The sequence below is a fragment of the Elaeis guineensis genome, unplaced genomic scaffold (assembly GCF_000442705.2).
Source record: "Elaeis guineensis isolate ETL-2024a unplaced genomic scaffold, EG11 Super_Scaffold_1000033, whole genome shotgun sequence".
Lineage (NCBI taxonomy): Eukaryota > Viridiplantae > Streptophyta > Magnoliopsida > Arecales > Arecaceae > Elaeis > Elaeis guineensis.
In genome coordinates, this window is record NW_027332424.1 from 8,874,709 (window position 1) to 8,881,939 (window position 7,231).

Consider the following 7,231-nt stretch of genomic DNA (forward strand, 5'->3'; position numbering starts at 1 on the left):
ACTAGCAATGATTAAGTTGGGGGGTGTGATTTATGTCACAAATTGACATAAAAAGTATCAATTAATATCTAAATTATCTAACTTTATTAAGAAATTGATACTTGTTATTATATTTTGCAGAAGAAGAGATCATCAATAGAAAGAACAAGGAAAGAGGATTCCAACGGCGCAAATTTTATGCAAAACGGAGTTAAATTGACCCAGGAATTGAAGAATGAAGAAAGAAGACTCAATTGGGTCAAACCCGAGTCAAATCAGATCAAAATTGGTCAAAAATCAACTGATTTGGTGATCTGGTTAGCCTCCTGGTCCACAGCAACAGGCGCATGGACCATGGACCCATCGGCGCACCATAAACCCCCTAAAACCTCTTAGTCCCACATCGAAAGTTTTGAAAACTTTATAACCCCCAAATGCCTATAAAAAGCCCCCAAAGGCCCTTGTTTTATGTATTCTTCCTTCCGATCAAGCTTGTAACCCTAGATAGTGGGGTTTTTTAGCTCTCTTTTCAAGCCTCGAGCTTTGAGGTTTTTGTAATAAATTTTTTTTATATATAAAATCTTATTTTTATGCAATTTCATCTCTTTACATTATGCAATTTATTTTTCTTGCAATTAGGATAGTTTAATTTATGTAATTTAATTTTATGCAATTAGGTTAGTTTAAATTATGCAGTTTAAATTTATTAGGATAGTTTAATTTATGAAATTAGGGTAGTTTATTTTTCTGTATTTAAATTTTGCAAGTAGATTTAGATCATGTCTAGCTAAGCATCCCTTCTAGGGTTTGCGATGAAGCTAGATCATGAGTAGAGATTTTACATAGGGTTCTTTCTTTTTCTTAGGGTTTCTTTTTCTTCCTCTTTTGCCAAGAATTTTTGATGAACTACAGTTGGGTCAGAGTCCCTTCATAGTTCATGCTTGATTCAGTGCATAGGAGGAGAAAACCCTAAGGGATCCTAGTTACTACTCCCCTGTAAAGAATCTTGATGGGTTATCGTTGGGCCTTAGTCCCTTCATAATCTATGCTTGGGAAAGACAAGAGGAGTAGTCGTTAGGATCAATAAGAAAAATTCTAGGTAGAATTTCCTAATCTAGATCTAGTGGATTCAAAAACCCTAGATCCTTAGTCTTATTGTCTTTAGCAAACAACTTTCGACTTTCGATTTTTGTTAAAGCTCGCTTGAGCATAGATTTGAAAATTATTTTTAAAACCTAGTCTCTGTGGGATCGATCCGTACTCGCTGGTCGTGCTACTCTGCACACCGTGCGCTTGCGGTTTTATTTACAAATTTTAAGATTTGAACATCAATATCCGTAGGGACTGGACGTGTGTTCGACTATTGAGGATTATGAAGAACCAGCTATCATAAATTTTGGATGTAGTGATCTACTATCCGTGCTCAAGTATCAAGTTTTGAACTCAATTTATAATTTAGATATGATCTAATTTGATATAGATGTGATCTATGTTTGCTGAATTTTAAATTTTAGATTTACATACATACATATTAGTTCATGTCATAAATCCTGTATGGTAGCTTTAGATTTGATCTATGCATGCATTGTAGATTAAATTGTTTAATCTATGTATGTTCTGCTGTAAAATTTTAAAAATATATCCACAAAACTGCCACGCATCCCTTTAAGTATATAGTGATGTATGTGGACCAAGGGACATAGGCACCAGAGGAGGGTATTACTACTTCATTATATTTACTGATGACCTATCGAGGTATGGATACATCTACCTTATGAAATACAAGTTTGAATCATTTAAAATATTCAAATAATTCCATAATGAGATAGAAAAATAAATTGAGAAGAGTATTAAAATTTTTCGATCAGATCGAGGAGGTGAATATCTTTTCAATGAATTTTTGACTTATCTACGAGAGAATAGAATTCTCTTATAATAGACCCCTCCTAGGATACCACAGCATAATGGTGTCTCAGAAAGGAGAAATTGAACTCTGTTGGATATGATTTGATCCATGATGGGCTTTGCGAGTCTGTCGATCTCTTTTTGGGTTATACTCTTGAGACTACTTGTCATGTTTTGAATAAGATTCTAAGTAAATCAGTCGTAAAAATGCAATATGAGATATGGACTGGGCGTAGGCTGATACTCTCTTACCTTAGGGTTTGGGCTGTCTGAATTATGTCAAATATTTGCATACTGACAAGCTTGTACCATGATCCAATAAGTATTATTTTGTGGGATACCCAAAAGAAAATAAATCATATTATTTTTATCTTGCTGAAGAGTAAAAGTTATTCATCAACAATAAGGTAGTCTTTTTAGAAAAGGAGTTTCTTAGTAAAGGAACTGATGCCTCTAAGATTGAACTTGATGAAGTTTAATCGATAGAAGAACTGACACAAACATATAGAAATATAGAACTGCATTTGATTATATCAAATCCAAAACCCATTGTTGAGGTACTTTTAAGGAGATCTTGTAGAGTACTGCATCAATCAGATAGATACTATAATTTTTTGGCCTGAGATAGTGATCCTATTGAACTCCATGAGAATGACAAGGATCCGATCACCTACATGGATGCCATGTAGAGATTCGACTCTAAGAAATGGCTTGAGATCATAAAATCTGAGATGGAGTCCATGAAGATCAATAGTGTATGGATACTTGTTGATCTATCTGAAAGGATTAAACCCATAGGGTGTAAATGGATATTTAAAAAAAAAAGGGATGCAGATGGGAAGGTGGAGATCTATAAATCTCGTTTGGTTGCCAAGAGATATCATCAACATTATCATATTAACTATGATGAGATATTTTTTACTGTGGCAATACTCGAGTCCATCCAAATTATGCTTGCAATGCGACACACTTTGATTATGAGATCTGACAAAAGGATGTCAAAACCATTTTTCTTAATAGAGAGCTGGAAGAAGAGGTGTATATGATATAACCTGAAGGGTTCACATCTACAGATGAATCAAAGATGTGCAAGCTTCAAAGATCCATTTATAGATTGAAGCAGACATCTCGAAGTTGGAACATGTATTTTGATAAGGTGATCAAAATGTATAGCTTCGTTAGGAATAGAGAAGAATCATGTATTTATAAATGGACTAATAGTTCTATAGTCATCTTTCTTGCACTGTATATGGATGACATACTATTAATAAGAAATGATATTCCTGCTTTACAAAGTATAAAGCTTCGGCTATCTCTATAATTTTTTATGAAGAATTTGGAAGAAGCATCCTTCATCCTAGAGATGAAGATCTATAGAGATAGATCAAAGAGGTTGCTTGGATTGTTTCAATCTACGTATATCGATACTATGCTGAAATAGTTTAGTATGGAGAATTCAAGAAAGGCTATCTTCTGATAGGCCATGAAATTACTCTTTTTAAGAAGAATTATCCGACAACTTTATAAGAGAGAGAGAGCATATAAGTAGAATCTAATATGCTTCGGCAGTGGGATCGATCATGTACGCCATGATATATATGAGGTCGGATGTGGTACACTCATTTGGGGTTGTGAGTAGGTACCAATCTGATCTAGATGAGAACTATTGGAAGGTTGTAAAGATGATCTTTAAGTATTTGAGAAATACTAAGGATCAATGGTTTATCTATGGAGATACTGACTTGAAACTTATGGGATATACTAATTTCAGCTTTCAGTCAGATCATGATGATAGCAAGAGCATGTTAGGTTATGTATTTATCCTGAATGGAGGAGCAATCTACTGAAAAAATTTCAAACAGCACACCATAGCTGACTCAACTTGCGAGGTGGAATACATCGCGGTATCTAATGCTGTGAAAGAAGCTGTCTGGTTACGGAAGTATATCAGTGAGCTTGGAGTGGCATCCTCTCTTGATGGTCCTGCTCTGCTGTACTGTGACAGCACTACAGCCATAGCTCAAGCGAAAAAACTAAAGTTCCATCAGCACACCAAGTATATTCTAGTATGGAGATACTAGTATGACATACAGGTTAGATATAGGGGTACATCATCATTGAACGAGTGACTCACCTATTGAGGGCTCTACTGTCAAGAGCAGCTCACAAAATATATGAGCATAAGTGTCTCTCAGATCTGAGATCATCATAGTAACTTATACATAACTCATTGTACTTTAGTGCCTAACTACCTGCATTTCTAATTCAGTGATGGAAGACTACTGGGTACAGTCAAGTTCTTACGAAGTCTATGTGTGGATCAAAATAGGATTGATCCCTTCGTATTATAGGAGATAATGCATCACTGTATTTTAATTTAGTAAACTCTGGCTTGGATAATTCATATGATAGATTTAAAAGATTGGAATACAATGTGGATGACTCTTTTTAGGATTGACAGTTAAACCCTAGATCGTCCTTGAGTATTCAGGGTCAAAGGGATGAATTATGCAATAACCATATGTATTAATTCTTGAATATTGTCTTATATATATTCGACCTATCCAGACATCAAAAACTATTGCTAGATAGTAACTTCGATTAGTACAAGAAATGATTCTTGTGCTATCGGCTTTATGTTCGAATCTATGGAGTCACGCACAAAGTCTGATAATGTAGAAAAGAATTGACCTAAGTCTATAAGTTCAATTTGAAAGTACATGACTTGATTGAATGAATAGATTAGCTTAATTAAGAATTAAATTAAAAATTATATGGAATTAAACAAGTTGACTATGTCTAGCTAGCACTAGATATAAGGTTCAGGTTTAATTTTGGGGATGATGTTAATCTGATCAATGATCTAAGAGATATATGAGAGAGTTAATTTATGTCCTAATTAATTTTATATTATATTTGATTTAATTAAAAATTAATTAGATTAAAAATCTAAGTTAGACTTGGACCAAAATTTAAATTAGATTAGGATTGACAAGCTCTTTGAATTTGGTTTGAATCAGGTTCAAATCGGATCCAAAATGAGTCAAATCTGAGTCCATTTGGTTTAGAACCAAAGAGTCCCATATACTTGAGACTCTCTCTCATAAGGTGGCTGACCAAAGGAGGGAGGGGGCTGATTTTTTCTGCCCCACATTTGTGCGCACGTTGAAAGGATTCATGTGTGAAGAAAGGAGAAGTCCTTTCTTTCTTACATCTCCTTTCTTAAGTCGGTTTCCTTATTGGATAAGGAGTCCTAACTCCCTAAGATTTTGATCCGATCAAGATGCCTCATCTATAAGAGGAAGGACCCTATTACATGGAAAAAGGGGATTGCTTTTGTGCGACAAAGAAAAAAAAAACCATCGTGTAAGAAAGAAGAGGGCGGATGCCATATTTTGGTGTGTGGAGTTTGTTAGCGCTCTTCATCTTGGCATGGAGTGAAGGAAAAATCAGTTTTTTTCTTTTAGGATCTTCCAGATCTAATGAGATCTGGGGTGAAATATTTCAAAAAAAATTATCTTAATTTATTTCAGATCTAAGGTCTATTAGATTTGATTCTTATTATCTGATATTTAATATAAAATTAAATCTAAAACTTGAGGATTAGAGGAATACCTTTAGGGTAACTAGATTAGCCTGTAGATGATCGCAGCAATGCCTGAGGTTCTAAAATAGCTACGCAGTCACCTGACCTCTACCGATATCCACTTGAGTAGGATCTGGATCATTTTCTCCTCACAAATCTTTTCTCCAAAAATTAGATCTAGATCTGATCTACAAGATCTTCAAAAGATCTTCTGAAGCTGGAGCAGTAGCTTCTCGACAAATCCCTGCAGCCTTCTGATCAGGGAGCCACCACACCTTGGACAAGCACCAGATGGATGCCCAACCTCTTGGATGTGAAGAGGGGAGGGAGAGGAGCTAAGGGGGTGTGGAGAAGTGGAGGGGTTTCATGTTTTTGCTAGGTATTGAGTAGATATTCTAAACCCTAGGCGCAGACAGTGTTAAATAGACCCTGCTGCGCCATGCAGTGCCACATCATTCGACCAATCAAAAAATTCCAATTAATTCTAAAAAAATTTTGATTGATGAAATGATGTCATCTGATCATATCAGATAAAAACTCCATCAAACCCTCCTACTGTTGGTGCTAACACTGGATAAACACAGTGAGATTGGCGCCCAACAGTTTGGTCGATCAAGGTATAGAGTCCTCATCTCATGGGAGTCTATCCTTATCCACTTGGGGCGCACGCCATATCTTATTATGGCACCCACTTTGAGGATAAAATTAGTAGGTGGACACTTCACAAAAACTCTCCAATGACTTCTTGCCAAGTGGCCTTCAGTCCAAGGTCCATGGGTCAACATTTGACCAATGTCCTAAAATAGAAATGGCAGGTGACAGGAATTAGCAGGTGTTGTCTTAAATTCATCTCATGAATTAAGATAAATTCTTTCTGAGCTGGACTGGCTCCAGTCAGACTGTGAGAAACCTTCTCAAGATTCTTTGGGTGAGTCAAATCACATTTGGCTCAGTTGAGATAGAAAAGATTACACGAGGAGAAAGTTAGGCTCAATCATGTGCTAGCACGATTTCCTTGAACCTAATTGGATCTAATCCAAATCAATCGAACTAGTCTAGCTCAATTGATGACATCCAGACCCTAACTCTTATTTGTGTGACCCAGTTAGGTTCATTTCTGTATAGTAATAAGACATGTCGTGATCTCATCATCGACATCATCGAAACTCCTTTCGATGGACTAGAACTCTTCTGATTCAGACAATTAGAATGATCAATCATCAAGATCCTTCTAATTGCTTTCAAAATCCATCAGTGACACCTAGTAGTATATGATGGCAATCCATCAGAAATAAAGATGAACCTCTCGATGCAGCTACCTGTGTGATTGAGTTCTTCTATCATGAGTCCCGACTGAATTAGGGTTAAGGTGAACTCGTCAAACCCAACATCAGTCATATGAATCAATCGATTGATCTGAATCCGATGTGAAATCTTAATGGAAAACTCTTTTCCATTATTTCACTCTGTCATGGCCATGGGCTTAAGGACTTAATCTTTCGATCATCATAGGACTACTCCTCTCATCTATCGAGGTTGATAGATCCCTTCTTGGTGCGATCTGGTTCCTACAATGAATATGCTACAGCCAACATACACCTCAGGGTTCCGAATGGCTAGGAGATCGAGTTATGATGTAATCAAACTATAACACACTCAAGGTGAACTGTCGATGTACCTCAGATAAAAAAACTAGACACACAGCTACAGCATCGAGCTAGTCATCGACGAGAAGGTGGATTTCCTTATGACTGCTCGAGA